The sequence below is a fragment of the Notothenia coriiceps genome, unplaced genomic scaffold, assembly GCF_000735185.1.
Source record: "Notothenia coriiceps isolate Sejong01 unplaced genomic scaffold, NC01 NC01_scaffold00009970, whole genome shotgun sequence".
NCBI classification, from domain to species: domain Eukaryota; kingdom Metazoa; phylum Chordata; class Actinopteri; order Perciformes; family Nototheniidae; genus Notothenia; species Notothenia coriiceps.
In genome coordinates, this window is record NW_011342671.1 from 268,552 (window position 1) to 287,125 (window position 18,574).

Sequence of the window (18,574 nt, forward strand, 5' to 3'; positions counted from 1 at the left end):
CTAGCAAATTTAGCAACTTATTTAAAAGATCTTCATTAAACATTAAAATGTGGCCTATTTTCACAATTTTGTTCTATATTCTTTTAATTTGTTAAGATAAAAAAATATACATCTGTAAAAGATAGCTTCATCATGCACTTCCAAACCATTTCACATTAATGTTTTTTTTTGCAATGCATTTCCTCAGTATAGGAGGTGGACATTGATACAGAACATGTATTAATCAACGTAGGAAGCAACAATTACCGTTGGAAATTCAAGTGAAGCCACATTAAGGGACATTTATTTCTCAGTTATAGATAGTGAGCTGTTTTTCTTGAGAAAGCCCATTCATCCGGTTATTATCATGTGGAGCTGGGTGAGATCCTTCCTGTCCCTACCGCAGAACTCCACTGGGTGGCGCTAAAATACAGACACAGCCCCACAGCTTCTGCACACTGACATGATCCGGCTGCTCCCTCTCATCCACTCGGGTACCTCAAATCCGTTTCTCTAACTGCACGAAGACGTTGCCAAAACCCAACCGCAACCCAAAAGGAGGATTGTTCAAAAATAATAATCATCCAGAAAGTATGAGTGACGGCCCGGCGTGTTGTCCAGCTGCTGAGCCGCTCCGGCCGGGAGGAAGTTGTGAGTCAAAACCGGAGGAACATCAACTTTTATAGACTTTTAGACCGCCGCCTGCAAGTAGGCACCAGCCCCAATTTCCTCTTATTTTACTCGGGAATTGAGAGTCCGTACAGCTCTGACATTATATTAGTGTTTTTAGGTAATGTGTTGTCGAGGGCGTCTTGAAACGACGAGGAAATGGCATTTCTGTGAAGAAGAGCTCCCTGGTTTTTGTGGTTGACAATGGAGAATAAATGAAGGGGACGTTTCAGGGGATTAATTGACAGCACAACGACAGGTAAGTTGACATAGCCTACCCTTAAAACATGTTGTTGTCATGTATTGTGTACACTAATGTATCTCTGTGGCTTTTACAACGTTGGGAAATTGACCTCAAACTATTTAAATGCGAATTTCAAACAGCTCACGTGTCACTGCGATATAGCCAATCATCCAAACGCTAGAATAAAAATAAGCGTATCGATTTCATGATCGTTTGCTTCCCTTAGATTAATAGTTATAAACTTGTGAGGAACTAATGATTTAATGTGGCGTACAGGTGTAGCTGTGGGTTGGGTAATGTAAAGCGTCATGCTGTTTTCATTCAGAGAAGATCAGATCTGTGCAGCAACATGATGAAACAGTCATTGGCTGCTTAAATTAGACACACAAATAGTTCCCCTCAGAGGGATCTGGGTGGCTGATTTTTTTTTGGGTGCACAAAGGCACTAAAGGAACTCTCAGATGGGTGAACATTCAAAAACCAACTTCCTTTTCCCCCCATAGATATGAAGGCAAATGATGTGTGGTGTGCATGGTCCCATCAGCATGCATGCAAACAAGACAATGTCTGATCATGGCTTTAGATAAGAAGAATTAAAAACAATTCTTTACTGGATTCAACACTGATAATCTTGTGTAAAAACTGGCATGTAATAATCCCTCTTTCTTTCTTATCATTATCTATCTATCTATCTATCTATCTATCTATCTATCTATCTATCTATTGTCTTTTCTTGCAATGTGATGCAGTAGAATACATCCAATCTGTTGGTGTGTTCAGTTTTCCAGTTTTTTGCCCCCACAAAAGAGTGCATCGTATTTCTTTATCCAAGCTTCACCTGTAAGGTAACCCCCAAACAAAAACATGGCTCCCCACAGTTAAACTGTAACCTGGAGCTGACTGCATGCTGTGGGCTGTGTCCTCCATCACTGTCAGTCCCCTCAACTTAAATATGAAATGAATGAAAAGCAGCTCTAGCTATAAGCGGCTTGTTTGTGACTTAAGAAAAGCACAATGCCGTTATCATGTTGGATTACGTTAAGAAGACATGGACGGAGTCCCTAATGAAAACGGCCTCTTATGTTGGCTGCCAGCTGCTCTGCACACACACTGTAGATATTTATGATTATGCTTACACACCACTGTGAATATTTCTATTTCTACAACCCCTCCCCTCTTGACTCTCCCACTTCCCCCCCTACTCTGCCTTTTTTTCCTCTCCATATCAGCCTATCTCTGTTGACCCTCTTCTTTTATCTGCCCTTCATCCCCTTGACAAGTTGTGCGGTCAGCTGTTTTTCTTTTTATCCCTCAATTAGTGCTATCATCGCATTTCATCCTGCAGAATATGAGGATGGTAATAACCTTACACTCCTAATGCGGCTGATAAGTTCTGCTGTGATTAATTGAAGTCCCTTCCGTCAGAGAGTCAAAGGAGGCGTAGATCTTCCCTTTCACACTCACTGACAGGCAACCCATTATATTGTTTTATAGATAGCCGTCAGTAGCCCTTGAAGCTGCCTGCGGCCCACTGTTGTTCTGGAGGGTTTTATTGTGCCGTGTTATTGGTTGGTATTGCTGACAGACAGAGCAAAGGCCACCAAGGGATTACTGGAGATGGGATCCCTGTGACAGTTACACTGTATTTGATAGCAACACTGGAAAAGATTTGTGCGCTCTGCAGTGGTTGTTGTAAAAAAAAAGAATTGGGAATTTGTTATCGAGCTAAAGGCTTAGAATAAAGTTGTCTTTGTACCTGTAAACATCCTGCCACCATAACCTTGCCATTTGTCACTGCTGTCATGCATACTCCCAAAGGAGTGTTGAATCAAAAATGGTTGCTCATGCCGTTTATGTGGCACAGCATCTCTGCAAAACAGCCAGATGTAGAGGTAAGACCGATTAGTTTGCAATCTCAGTCGTGCTTTTCTTTTTAAAAGCCAACATCCTCGCAAACATTGCAACAAAAAACAGATCCAGGTGAAGGCAGAGCGCAGACGGAGGCTTGTAGAGAGTACTTGATATGCATGAGCCACCAGGTGATTTCCAGAGGAAGAGAACACCAGGGATAAGAGGCTTGTCTCTAGTTTTAAGGAGCCACCCCAGGCAGTATTTGTGTTCTCCGGCAGCTTCCTGCTCATGCTGTCAGATCAATAGGGCATAATATGAGAGTCTGGCTTGTGTTTTGCAGGCATGAGACAAAACAATACATTTGAGTTTTTGCACTTATGTATGTATGTATTCGAAGCCCTGTGGTAGTATTCAGATTGCCTGTTGAGACTAAAGTCCCTCCAAATTTCTCCATGTAACACTGACATCACCCGGTTTCCATAGCGTCGGTATGCCGAATATATATTCAGAAAACATACACATGTCACAGCCCAGTGTCTTGTCACAATGAACAGAGCAATGCAGCACCACAAATCTGAGGTCTTGCATCATTTCAGAAAGTCTGTATTCACCACCAGCCTTGCAGATTTGGCTTAGTGGAACAATAAAAAACTCAGCCATCTATCTACATGATTACACCCGATTTCAGCACCCTGAGATTTGCAGCTCAGCGGTGTTCATAGGCTAATGTATTTAGAAAGCACGGTTTGTTCCACCTCTCAATGATCCAGCTCGAGCTGCCGGGGTGCATCCATCGGGTTTTTAAAGGAAAATTCAAAGCCTACCATAGCGAACGAATGCAGCATTGTTACGCTCGTGTGCAGCTCCGTCATGTACTGAGGAGGAGGAGGACATGGGGAGAGCACATCTTATGTTTTATAGATGCCATTTAAGGGAGCATGCCCAAGATGGGCTGGCTGCAATGAACTGTAACCGCCGACAAAACACCAGGACAATAAACAAATATATTGGTTTCCTGGAAACCAGCAGTGTCCCAAACTCGCCGGGGCTGATCCATGCCGATGCGGCAAGGTCTTTTCTCCTCAGAGATTAGGCTGTGAAACACAACTGCACCTCTTCTTTATTCATGCTGATTTGCTATATGTATGTCTTGTTGTGGGTGTGCATGAGTGTGAAAGAGGGAGAGAGAAAGGGTGTGTGTACATCTGAAGTGCAACAGTGTTTGGAAAAGTGGGTGTTTTCCTGAGTGTTTATGTGAATGGTTTGTGTGATTGCATCCTGCATGTGTTCCCAGGCGTCTGTATTTCTTAATGCTCTGTGTGTGTGTGTGTGTGTGTGTGTGTGTGTGTGTGTGTGTGTGTGTGTGTGTGTGTGTGTGTGTGTGTGTGTGTGTGTCATTCATTGTATTATTTCAGTTCCTTCTGTTGGTTGCTCAGCAATGCATGACTTGAGTACAAACTGATCCTATGGGCTCGATCATGTAAAGTTCATAGACTCTGTTGTACTAACCCGAGCAAACCCACTCATGTCCTGCATATAAAGGCAACATTCCCACAATAGATTAAACTTTTCAGTTTAAATGAATACATTTTCAGAATCTCTGTCAATTTTAGATAAAATCAGAAAGAAATATATCTTTAGACATATTGTTTATCGTCTTTTCACCCCCCGTACACCGGATATCCAAGCTGGTAACCACTGATTTTAACAATCCTTAGAGGTGTTTTCAGGTTTCCATCCACAATTCTGCTTTTAAAAAAAGAAATCCTTTATCTTTTGAAATGTGTCCGTCTTGCTCTCAAGAATACTTTTTGTGTACGGACGTCTCATGTATTCAAACTCACATTTTCTAAGCCAAAATGTTTATCCATCCTCTGTAAAGTAGTCATGTGACTCTGTTGGGTAATTCCTCCAGATGACTCTTCAAGTGGACACTGAGGACAATGAGCTTAGGGATTTACTCTTCATTGGAGGTGCTTTTCAGCTTTGTCGTGCATCAGGCTTTTCCAACAAGCCCTTTCTCTCCCTCCTTTAATCTATCACTCTGTTTCTTTTCCCTTGAGGTATTCAGTGTTTGGCAGCTTTCACTCTCAATACTTTGCCATTACGCCAAATTCCCATCAACCCCTTCTCCAGCACAGCAGTGAGGAACTAAATTCTCCAAGCCCCTAACCATTGGCCCAGGGAAAGGGCTGGGGATTGCAGATTTTAAGAAACCCACTTCGTAACCCTGGTTCCTAGTGGTGCAAGGGAGCTCTGATTTTCCGTTGGCAGAATATTTTTTCTTATCCTCTCTTGGGGTGCCTGAGGGTCCTTAGCAATACGTTTTTTTTTTGTCCTTCTCTTTTCTTGCGTTGTTGTCAAACTCCACCTCGTGCCTGTAATCATTAGACTGTAATTTGGGTAGAAAATTGCAATTACGGGCGTTTAAAAATGAGCCTGTTATTTTTCTATGCTTGTTATTTCTTCGTCGAGAGGGCAGGACAGCAGCAATCCTTCTGTGATTATAATTAAACGAATTGGACTCAATGAAATTGGCAATTATTGTCAAAGGTCTTTCCATTTGCTTCCTTTTTAAGGCTTGTTTATCTTATTGAAAGTTGTGCTATTTCCTCCTGTTGTTTGCCTTGATAATGTTGATGGGTCCTTCTTCTGCCCTCCCGCCTCGCATCACACAAACAAAAGGAGGCGGGTTGGATTTTGTGACCCAACACGGAGGCCGGTCAGGTTTCTCCATCATCAGATCCCAGCAGAAGAGCTGGGACTCTCCTTCAAAGCAGCCTCCTATCTTCAAAAGAAATGTACCCATGTCATTAAGTGTATTGTGCAGAAGCCAGCGTCGGCGCCTTGATCTTATGTACACGATGAAAATGATGAGAAACAGAAATCTGGGAGTTATCTCTCAACCATGATAGAATTAGCTCAAGGCTAGCTGCAGCTCACGCGCCTCTTTTATCCATTCAAACATGCCTCCTCTATCTCCAGCTATAAATACATACGGAACATTTCACTCCTAATTATTCTTTTGCATTTTGATTTGTCAGTCACATTTTAACGTGACGATCCGGTGAAGCTCATTATTGGTCACTAGGAATATACAACGGGAACATAGTTGAGTATGTGTTTGAGCCAGGATGGTTTGAGATTTAAAAAGTTGGATCCATTTTAAAGAAAGTCCTATGTCTTATTATTCTTAAGAATGTAAGTTATTGGTCTTTTAAAGGTTGCATCAAAAGGTCGAAAGAATGAATAAAATATAATTTATCAGAATTATTTTTGGGAAATTGCATCTTCCAACAACATTCCTTATCATGAGAGTCAAACTGAGGGATGTCTACTACTGTTTACTGCCAGTTAGCATTAGCTGTCAATGGTTGACTGCTATGTAAGTTTAGTGCTGTGAAATGATGTCCGCAGGTAACCAAATGTTGACATACTGACCACTGAGTGTTTTTGTTAAAGGTAAAAACAAGCATGCTGACATCACATTTGCAATACACGTTTACTAGGTGACATCCAACTGTTTGATTTCCTATTTTGACTGATACTGGATTTGTGTGTGCACAGGCTGCATTGTAAGCAAATATCACTGGTGTCATTAATTCAGGCATGTTCGAAGGTGTCTTCTACGTGAATGGTTGGGAAGTCTAATGTTACTTCTTTGGTTTTTCACAAATAACAAGATGGCATAGAGAAAAATCCGGAAACCTAACCATTGTAGTAACAGTAACATGTTGTATTGTAGGGTCATTTTCACATTAGAGCACCCTGTTTCTAACTCTGTATGAGTCTGTGTAACCCTGTCTTAAGCTCTGTGGCTCTTGTGGATTATCTTATCATTTTCGGTCCTCCCTGTTGCCACTGCCGCATCCGGAACGGCACAGCAATGCTTTTCCTGTTACTGCAGAACACTTCTGATGCTTAGATTGATGTTCTTTTTTTAGACCAGCATCAATTTTCAGATATAAGGCAGAATTATAAGCCTTTGGATGGAATATAATTTTGTTCTGTCTCCCTCCCTGTTCTCTTTCGTCTTGCTTGCACTCTCTCTTCCCTTCAAACACACGATCAAACCCACACACAACAACTCCCTCTTCACTGCGTGCAGGGTGACTAATTTCTCTTGGGCTTTGGACTTCAGCATGAGAGAGGGTGAGAATTAAGAAGAAATGTAAAGAGAGGGGAGGCAGTGATGCACTGGCAGCTCAGAGGAAGCTGCCCACATCCAAAGAGCCTGACTTCACCTCGTCTTTATGGTCGCCTGCCCTTCACAAGAAACAATCAGAATACCTCTATTCGTCCCACAGAGGGGACATTTACAACAGGGGAACATTTACAAATGTACAAACCAGTACAAGCCCATATCCAACATACTTTGCCTTACTGGGACTGTGTCAGTTTAAACGTTTTTGACTCTCCAGTTTAAGGTACTGGAGACAAATCACAAACAATGGGCATGGAGCTCCCATCTGGGAGGAGAAATTGAAATCTAAGTGTGCGGTTTTTGCATCCAATTTGAGTTTCTTTGCTGGATTCTGTCGAGCGGAACGGCTGCCAATCACTTGGTTTTGTTTACTCGCTGTCCCCCTGCCGACAACTGGCTGGTACACATATCAGCTGCTGCAGTGTCACACTGTGCATTCGTACAAATTAAATAGACTATATTGCACTTATGTTTTCGAAATAACCAGAGGTTAATAATTTAGGGAACTGATTTCAATTTTGCATTCATCACCAGAAAAAACTAGATACAAAGAGCTGAACGGAACTTGTGTTTGTTTCCAAAAAAAATTCTTTGTAGCTTCTCCTTAGTTCACAAGGGATACTGTTTGACCGTTTACCCTCTGGGAAAAATGACTGAAGATCATCTGGTACAAAATCTAATTATTGATCTCTTCCTAACTATCAATAACTGTACATGTGATGGATCATTGGAAAGTGTATAACAACCCTACATGACACTCAATTTTGCAGTCAAAGTCAAAAAGATGCTCACTGGTGTCTCACTTTTTAAAACATTAGGTCATCAAATGAGGTCGTCCGGATTAACCAAAGAGCCAGCCAAAGACAAGAAAACTGACATTTTGCAGGAGGGAAGCAGCAAGGCAGATTTTTCAAATAACCTTCCACCTTTCTTCCTTATAATAATTCATCTCAAAACTATTAATAAAGTATTTATTAAGATTCAATAAAATAATCAGTTGTAGATTGTACATGTAGAGTGGATGCTTTACTGGAAAGAGTTTTGTTTCCTTTTTTTCATTACTACTGGATGGAACTACAAATGTCATAATGCACAAGAAAAAGAAAAAGGAAAACCCCACTGCGCTGCACCAGTACTGAGGTTGGCCTTTTGCCAGTGTCTGTCTTTAATACTATACATATCCGTAGACATTTAATATTGTTTCCATGCTGCTTCCACACTCACAGAATAAGGCTGTCATTTTGTGCCAACTTCAAGCCATGAGCAAGAGCATGTGTTTGAATTGTCTCAAAAATAAGGCCAATATATTATGCTGCTACTGCATGGACATAATTACGTCTAAATCCCTGACAAAACAAGCGCTGCACTCACTCGACAGAATGTCAAAGCTATTATTATGTAGGACTTAGCATGCACTTATGTCACCCAACTAATGACACGTAGCACATTGTATTGCCGCCACAGAACACCTCTCTGCTTCATGATTGGAGACATAATGGAGATATTTTTGCTATTCTCTCCCTCCCTCTTGTACATCTCTTAATACATCCTCCCCTGGCCCTAATTCATTTAAACATTTAAAACAGGGACCTCAATTATTCATGTCCCAAAGTCGTCTGTGGCCCTGGCCCGGCCTCCCGTGGCTCCCGGTGCAGAGTGTGTCTGGATGGACACATTCCCAGGCTGCTCATTAATTGATGCCTCAGTTGACGCCAGAGGTCTAATGCACTCTCACTCTCAGCTTGCTCTCCCCGCAAATCCAGCATGTCGTCTGTTCCTCTCTCACACGGACGGCGTGAGGGCTTTTTTTCACAGAAAGAGTGATGTCATTCAAGTCTTGCTTAAAAGGTTCAATAGGTGTCCTCACCACATGGCCGGGTAAAAATGAAAACTATGTTAGACAAGGGGTTAGATCAGAAGGAAACCTCAGTTCACGGCCAGACCAGGAGTCAAGAATTGTGTAAGTGGACAACATACATTCCTCTTTTATGCTGTCCTTCCATCTTTGAACTTCTGTCCTCATTTCCTTCCTGTGGGCTTGTGTTCTCCATCATTCAGCACAGCATGTGGGTGGTGGTTACCTCCTCTGCACCCAAAAGGAAGGTTCAAAGAGGTCATTAAACTGAAGATTCACCACGGGGAGCAAAACATGAAGAGTAAAATAAGATGAAAAGTTAAGGAAGAACTGCAAAATCATTCAAGAAAGGCTGCCTGTCTTTGCTACACATTAAAGAGAGAAGTCGGCAAGATAATCTTTTGCTAAACAGAAGTTTATGATCTAGTTCACCATCCTTATTGTTAGTGGGAGCAAATGAGAAGCCACTGGAAAGGCCTGAAAAGATAGATGTTGACCGTTCACTGGCCGAATGTCTGGGGAGATCCGGGCTTAGCGCTTAACAATGCAATAACATTGAGGATTAAATCATCATTACCCTGAAGCACCATATGATTTGTTTGTACAGAACCTGCTGGAAACAGTTTTCGTATAAAGGCAGGGACGTTCAAAAAACACTTGGCAGGAGATTGAATAAACCATCTGTCAATTAAACTCTTACTTAAGCTAGTCAGGAGAAGAGCAAAGAACACGTTGTCTGCTCTCTTTCATATAAATACTCGCCAATTGTGATACAACCTTTTGCTATTGCAGCATTTCCACTTCAGGATTTAAGATAATGTTTTTGGATGGATCCTCCAGCAGTGACACACATGTATAAGACGTGACCTTTTACTGAGTTGAGCACCGTTTTTTTTCCAGTTTTGAACATGTGATCTATCATATTTGTGACTGCAGAGCTTTTTGAATGCAGCCGAGAGGTTTGGCCTGGAACAGATTGTGGAAGTAGGTACTCTTTTTATATATTGTTGGTCATCTGTGCCATTTTCAGTTCAATTACCTCTAGTAAGACTAGACAAAGGCAGGTGGTTTTATATGATATAGAAGTGATATTCAGCTCCACGCGTGCTGCAAATTATCATTCATTATTATGAATTATTGTTGGTTTGGATTTAAGATCTTGGTGTTGCCGTCCACACTCAAGGATGGCATGGTTTTATTCCTGGCATTTTATGATGGGTTAACCATGTGTTTAGTTTGTTGACCGGAGGAAGTTAAATCCACTATAGTTAATAGATCATTTCCGCTACTGTCATGAAACATCATGCATATAGGTGGGCCGTTTTATTTTATTATATTAACGGGAAAATAGAACCAATACAGTTAAAACAGATCATCTGATTTAAAATATGATCACCTTAAGGTAGCATGCAACCTAATATTTTGTAACAATAATGAACAATACATTTTTTACCTCCCCTTTAAAACCAGCACTGTTAGCATGGCTTGCTATTTTTGTTAAAAAGGCAAAAAATGCCTGAAGCAAATCCCCGATGGATGGTCACTTTATTTTGAATAATTTTGGGGGACTGAAGAGATAAAACTACAAATACAACATTTTAAATGAAACCAAGATTTGAGAAAAAGTAACAAATCTGTTGTTTTCTTTCATGTACAGTGAACCATCTTGCGTCTCAAGTTGTTGCGAGCCTTTATACATTTAATTTTGTATTTGTCTTGTAGTTTTTAAACACGCTTGCTTCTTGGGGTTTCTGCTTTGATTGCCAGTGCTTGACCTTGATAACAAGCTGCTTAAAAAAAGAGTCAAAGGGTCTTGACTCTGGAATCCTTTTTGAATCCAACTATGCAATAAATCAATTCAGGAAATATAGAGGCAATTATTTTGTTTCCCACATTCGTTGACAAAGTAGCAGCTAAGCCAGCCAAGAAAAAAAATACAGAATTAAAGAGAAGAAAATAAATAAATCTCCAGTGTGGGATTTGGGGAATGTATATAGAACATGTGGGTGATTTGAAATCCGGTATACTTCTGCTAAGCAGCTGTAATTAATGAGACTGTGAATGTTGTTGATCTTTTCGAAACCTTTACTGATTTGTAACCATGTGCGTGGTCGGAGCATAGACTCAGAAAAGCTTTAAATGTAAGTTCAGGCCAGATTGAAGTCAGCGTGTCGAAGGTATTTCTGTATCTATCATACCGTTGCCTATAGAGTCAGTGCTTTGCAATGGGTCTTATGGGTATATGAGTCATGTACAGTATATTTGAGTTCTTGCCCACTACGTTCGATCGAAGTCAGACAATACTATATGAAGAAAATAGATAGTCGTCTCTTTTGTGCTTTTTGTATATTTAGATGATTACACAAGACTATCGGAAACAACTTTTTTCCGAGTCAGTGAATTGTCCCAAACCGCCCCCCATCCATTCCTAAAATACTGTAAATCAAACGCTTACAGACTAATAGTTTTACCAACACTGTCACTGTGATTTACAAGTTTGACTAACTACCATCAAATCACACATTAGTATCCTTTATTAATCAAAATGAATTCCTTGCTGATTCCATTTTGCCATTAACTGTGTGTTTTCTGGCATTTACTCCCTAATTGGGTCTCAGAACTTAATCACGCTCTCATGTGGAGCTTTTCAGACTCTTATTTTCCCGCCAAATGAGGTGTGCAAAGATCAGCTGTAAGCCATCAGCAACAGAGGCCAAATGGAGGGGTAATATACTCCTCCTTATGCAAAGATCCACAGCTGCGATCTATGAATTAACATTTGGGAAAACCTCATAATCCTCTGGATAATTAAAAAGGGCAATTTCCCCCCAGTGTGGCTTATTATCAGTAAACGAGATCTATAAGACGTGAGGGAGAGACAGAGGGTGGACGAGAGGAAGTTGATAGCTTGTCAGTTAGCCGTTTGTGGAGCCTTCGAAGAATTAATGGTGTGAGACTTGACAGGCAGTAATTCTGTATTAAGATAAGGCAGATCTTGCCCTGGAGGCCCCTTGGGCAACACTGGGACTACAGAGTTGGACATGGACACACACATTTGCATTACAGCGAGGCCTGTGAAGGCATTTCCCCCTCACAGTGCGGGACTGAAGCCAGGGAAGAGCAGGCTCCAGATAGAGCACGTCCTTTCCAAAGAGCATGTTCTATGACACGATTGTAAGAATCTGACAGAACATCATCCTGACCGCTGTGAGGAGAAGAATAAATCTCCACTGAAAAGGGAGGAAAACGAAACGGTTCCGGCTCACTGCTAATGAACTGTGATATGTTACAGAAGCTGTCTCTTTCATGTGTTCAGAAAAAAAAGAAAAAAAAAGACTGCTGCGATGGTAGTCCATGTGTCTCTTGCTCATTCTTCCTGCCAGGCATTATGGTGTATGCAGCATCTCAGAACAAAAGGGGACCCGCTCATCAAGCCGACCATGAAGAAATGAAGGTTAATACATTCAGCCTTTTCCTTCTGCTGTACATCACCATGCAGTACAAACATCAGATCCTCAGGGTCCAGCAGTCTGTCCCAACACTTATTTATTTTGTTCTATTCAGTCATTTTACTAAGTCTCTATTCCTAAAGGAAAATTATCATTTGTTTTTACTGTTATTACATACGTACATAATGCATACATACTGTACATCTTAGTTTCCCTTTTTGTTAAATTTAAAAAGCGAGTTTGAAACCACAGACATTTTACTAGTTACCTTTATCATGAATTACACAGCTATGAAGAAACATGACGTCGCCAATCATAATCCCACATGCAAACATCTGATTGGATGATTATTTCTCAAACCAGCAACAGCAGCAGCCAACGGACCTACAAATTGCCATTTGATGAATGAATAAGCAATAACTAAAGGTAAAGAGAGAAGAAAAATTATCTGTACATATCAATCATAAAGAAATTAATTATGTTTCATTACAACTGTGTGGGTTGTAATTTCCTGTAGTGAGTTTATATGGCTTTTGTGCATGTAAATGGTCTGCAAAGGCTAGAATCCCAAAGGTCCCCAGAGGGCGTTTCTCTCCAAACACTGCCTGAAACGCCTCTATTGGACTCCTTTGTTAACTCCTGTTACATAGTGACATCACTATGTAACACTTGCGTGTGTATTGGCTAGCCTTCAAACACATTGTAAGTGAAAGGTTTATGGGGCGGGACAACTCTCAGTGGTTGACCAATCACAACAGAGGTGGCCAGCTAACCAATCAGAGCAGACTGGGCTCTGGTTTCAGACAGAGGGTGAAAAGAGGTGCTGCAGCACAGGCAGTATGAAAATAATAAAGAGCTTTTGGAACATTAAAACATGGAGACACGTCACAGTACACACACAAAATACAAATTAACATGAAAATAAGCATAACATGTTATTTGTAATCTAAGAGACCCTTACCCACTACAAACCAAAACACATTTCTCATGTTGAATAACCAACACCGTTCTAACTTTGACAGAAAATAGTGTGTTTGTGCAAGAATCCCATCACTAAAGCAGATTTACACTTCATTATTTTATTGTGGTTGTTTTTTCTTTATAAGTTATCCTCTGATGGGGTGTAGGGTTCAGCCTGATGAATATTTGTCTCTTCATCTTTCAGCGTTTGTCATCCACCAAGAATCTCACTTTTTGATTTGTTTCCAAGAATACTGCTGCACTGATTGTGTGCATCTGTTTCATGTGCATGGATACGTGTTTGCTGTTTGTTCATCATTATACATATATGCATATGTAGGCCCGTGTGTGTGGGAAGCGCACGGCTCTGCTTACGAGCACCCTGGTAGTTGAGCCCTCTGAAGGGGTGCAGACACTGAGCGCAGACACACCTATTCATCACTCCGAAGCAGGGAGTTCATTAAAATAGCCCACGCAGCCTCCACTGGCTCCTGAACCAGAGCCAGCCTCCCATGCTAACAAACAGGGTCAAAAAGTGATCTCACCATACTTTCATGCAGTTCAGCAATAACAAACACTGAAAAAAGAAAACCCACAAACAGGAAAGCAGGTGGTTGTTCATGCAGATAATTGGCAGAGGAAACTGAACATCACTTCTCATTATTTCTTTGATCATAAACCTCCTAATTATGATTGTCTTAATTACATACTGAGTTTATTTACGTAAAGATGAAGTCCTGATACTTCTTTTTATACCAAAACTCAAACAAATACAGAGATATCTCTTTTCCTTCAAGAGTTCAAGGTGCCATTAATTAATTCATCTTTGACTGCTATCTTTGTAATTGTTCTTTTTAGATATAAGGACTTAGAGAAACGTATATTCATGTAGCTGAAAATAAAAGAATGTAGTGTACATTTGCTTTTAGTGATGGAATTGTTGCGCAAACACACCATGTTCTGCCAAAGGTAGAAGAGTGTTGGTCAAGAGAAGACTTTCTCAACTATGTTAAATATATTATTATTAAACATCAGATATTACACCTAATGCACTAAATCCAATGTTCAACAATACAGGCAGAAAGAAACACTTCTCTGCTATAAAATAAAATAAACATAAAAAACTGAAGAACATTTTATGAAACATTAATGGGTAGGGATTCTTTTTTATGTTTTATGTTAATTTTCAGGTTCATATTTATATTTTGTGCCTCTATTGTGAATGTTCAAAAAGCTCTTTAATTTCCTTATACTGCCTATACCTCTTTTCACCCACTGTCTGAGACCAGAGCAGTCTGCTCTGTTGTGATTGATCAACCGCTCAGAGATGTCCCGCCCCTTAGCCTATCACGTACACTATATTGAATAGAATCGAGTGTTGCATAGTGATGTCACTATGTTACAGAAGTAAACAAAGGACTGTAATGGAGGCGTTTCAGGAAGGGGGGGAGAGTGTGGGAGAGAAACTCCTTCTGGAGGGAACTTTGGGATTTTAGACTTCGCAGACCATTTACATGCACACCAATATACAACACACTGCAGGGAAAGGAAAACTCCAAAAAGCACAATAGGGCCTCTTTAAGTAATACTCCCTAGTCTGTAGAGTACAGTCAATTAGAGTAAATGTCATTCTATATGTGATCTTACTTTTTTATATTGAATGAGAAATGAGAACAATATCTCTCTTGAATCTGTGAGGCACACTAGCTGTCAACAAAGGGGCAGATATATGTATATACATTTATTCTTTCAGTGAATGTTAGTCCAGTTTCATAAGGCAGTGCAGCCTTTGTAGATATAATGTGGGTGTAATATATTCTCTAAAAATGTTGTCCTCTCTGCTAGCTTTCTTTATCATTTCAACTTTTCAACACAGCATGCTATTGCTCCTTCTATGACCACACTTATGCTGCCTGCAACCATTTCTTACATCTTACTATCGGTATCACTGTCCACTACATATACAGCACGGGTAACTCCACTGTGGCTAACATAATGGGAAGTAGAGATATCTCTGACTGAAGAACAAATAGACGAGGCGGAGAGGGTGGGTTCGCTGTAAAAGTAAAGAAAGATATTCTGAAAATGCTGTCTGAGGGTAGTTTCCCATAGCATTAAACCACACATACGGCATATTATTCACCGACTTAAGGATACAGACCTTGAAGTCAGACAGATGCAACATGCATATTTAAATTGCTCAATATTTTGTGTTACGTCAATTTAGAAAATGAAAGATGATTAACTAGAAACCCTTTAAAAACAAGCACCATCACAAAGGCTGCACAATACCATATTACATTGGTTTTAGAGTTAGGTCGTTCTTTCCTGAGAGATAGGCAATATGCCGAAATAAAACAGATTTCCATGATAAAAGTGGTAAATGGATTAATAAAAATGCACATGTCCTTATTAAAGCTTGAATATTATAGTCTAAAGTAAAATATCAGATATCTGAGATAAGTTACATTTATATCGCAAACCATATCAAAATTCCTTGTGATAGACAATAATGATAATATATTTAGTTTTTTTTATATATGTAGTATTTCAGGTAATAAGATGCAATGATAACTTACATAGCTGTTGGCAGAGGCAGAACTGAAGACACCTTGCATCATTTCCTGTTGGTACCCAGCACACAGCCCATGAGCCTCTGGTCCACACCAGTTCACACAGTGAGCCAACCAAACACAGGCAGCTGGTCAGATTTAGTTGGGACTCATTTTTGCTCTGTGACCAATGGGCTTCTGGTCTTTTTTTTGTCCAACCTCAGTGACCTCTGAAGTTATCTTTTCTACAACACACGACAGCTGGACATGCACCAGTGGCTCCGTGTAGGTTACTGTGGGCTGCAAATGTGTACATTTCTCTTCATTTCTCAGATTGTTGTGAGGATTTAGTGAGAGCGCTTTCCTTTTGTTTGAGCAGGCTGTACTCTGTGTGCGACAGTACATTTATATATATATATATATATATATAGGGAGTATTTGATCTATTCTTTGGGTGGTTTTCTGCTGTTCTTTTGTCCCTTTTCAGTCGATGCTTGGCGGTGCACCGGAGCAGATGTGGCATTTAAATGGCCTTCTTTTTGGGAAGCAGGTGGCTGAGTGTGATAGATCATAGATGTCATCTCTGGCTCTGCTCTCTTCTTTTTTAGTCCAACCAGGAGGAGTTCCGGACGTTGTTACTCCGGTGTCGCACACATGCATGCACAGGCACACACACACACACACACACACACACACACACACACACACACACACACACACACACACACACACACACACACACACACACACACACACACACACTACTACTACTACTACTACTACTACTACTACTACTACTACTACACACACACGACACACACACACACACACACACACACACACACACACACACACACACACACACACACACACACACACACACACACACACACACACACACACACACACACACACACACGACACGACACGACACACACACACACACACACACACACACACACACACACACACACACACACACACACACACACACACACACACAGCTGCCTCATGCAAACCTTCAGATTCATATATGTGCATGTCAGACCTATACACCTGCAGGGAGAGCAGCCCAGCTCTGATTACGGAGCCCTGAAATCCCACAGCGCCATCCTGTCAGAGCTTTCCTCCTCTCTAATGACCTGTAAAAGTCCAACAGCGCACAGAAACAAATGTAGTTGGATGTGGAAAATGTTTTAGTCCGATACATCCCCTGCACGTGTCTTCCAGCGCCTGTTGGTGCTTCTTCCAGCATGCACCTTTGCACCATAATGACTTTACACAAATGTAGAGTGATTGTAATTATGGTTGTATCTGATTTTATAATGATGTGTTGCGCTCTCCCCGGTTTTTTTCCCCATTTCTCTTCCTGTGCTGCTGTTCTTTATTCCCGGGGAGGAGAGAGGGCGTTTCGAACGAGCCCACAGCAAACAGGACTAAAAATAATGACTCTGTGGCTCTGTTTGAGCTTTGCTGCTCTTTGCCTTCCCCTCAGGAATATCTCTCTGAATACACACCGCTGCGCTAAAGCCCCAGCACAGCTCTGGGCTGTCTGCGTGCCTCCTCAGTCATTTTCTTAAAATATCCAAAAGCTTTATTGATCTGGCCCCCGTCAGCCGTAGATGCATTAGATCTCTCGCTACTGCTATTTTCAATATAACTTGTGTGTGTCTTTGGGAACTGTATGTGCCAGCATCTTGTTTGCTCCGGCTTTGCAAACACTGAGGACAATTCCAGCAGAGATCCGGGTGCAGGCAGCCGAGAAAGTGTGCTAGATTATTATTATTAGCCTGTAATGACATAATTTCTCCAAGTAATTGTGAGAGTTTCAGAGCAATCTTTCCAAAACATCAACAACAACAAAGATGTCTTTTGCCGACGCATGCTCTGACAGCGCTCCCCACTGCTCAATTAATTGTAATCAAATGTTTACAACGTGCTAACAGCTTGGAAGTTTGTGTGTAATAATGATGCGAAATTAAACTTCGTTTGAAACGAGCGCCCCAAACAAACACAAATGACTTTGCTGTGAGAGGTGATATATTATTGCTGTCCGATCCCAGGCTGCGAGAGAAGCAGCAGGAAATGTGGATAATTGAGCTCCAACTGTTCGTTCTGTCGCAACAGATCTTCTGGCGTACATTTATTTTTTTCTCCACTTATTTCACTGCCTTACTCTTTAACTCTCCTGTGTCTCTTCTTCCTTTCCCAATCTAAACTCTCTTCTTGTCTCTTCCATTGTTTCTAAAATACATCAAGTCAGCCAGACTTTCTCCTTCTCTCCTGAATCCTGGATGCTTTCATCCCTATATTTCTACCTTCCTCCCAGACTCAATCTTCCCGGGTCTGTTTAATTCTTCATTTCCTGCCTCACCTCGCATGCTTCCTCTCTCCCTCTTTGCTCCGTCAGCCTCTTTGTGTGCCCTCTCGAGTATCACTCCTCCGGCTGCTCCCACCTGCCTTCTCGGAGAGGCTCCACACGTGGCCCTCTAGTCTCAGCTTCAGTGCGTTTACTGTTCCCTGGTGATCTTCTCGGAGCTGGCTCATACTCTGCGACCAGGGATCCAGCAGCTCTGAGCCTAGCTTATATCTCCATCCAGTTTTTTGCCTATAAAAGAATGATTACCCTTCTCTCCGAGCTCATTTTAACTAAGTGAAGTAAGCGCAGTTCAAGTGAGCTAATGTGTTATAAGGAAAAGAATGATTGCTCTTGTCGATGTCAACTTTGATATTTTACTCTGTGTGCTTTGGCTGCTCCTTCAGAATTTGATTGTTGACTTGGACAATACCCATGAACTTAATTACATGTCC

General features: G+C 41.1%; 1 protein-coding gene across 1 annotated transcript in view; it reads left to right on the top strand.

Moving 5' to 3' along the window:
- Positions 1-442: 442 nt before the first annotated feature.
- The window catches only part of tafa3a (TAFA chemokine like family member 3a), a 102,874-nt gene continuing 84,742 nt past the window's right edge, over positions 443-18,574 (top strand). Inside the window, exon 1 of the mRNA XM_010771400.1 lies at positions 443-907. The gene's annotated coding sequence lies outside the window, so the exon portion shown is untranslated. The remainder of the gene's footprint in view (positions 908-18,574) is intronic.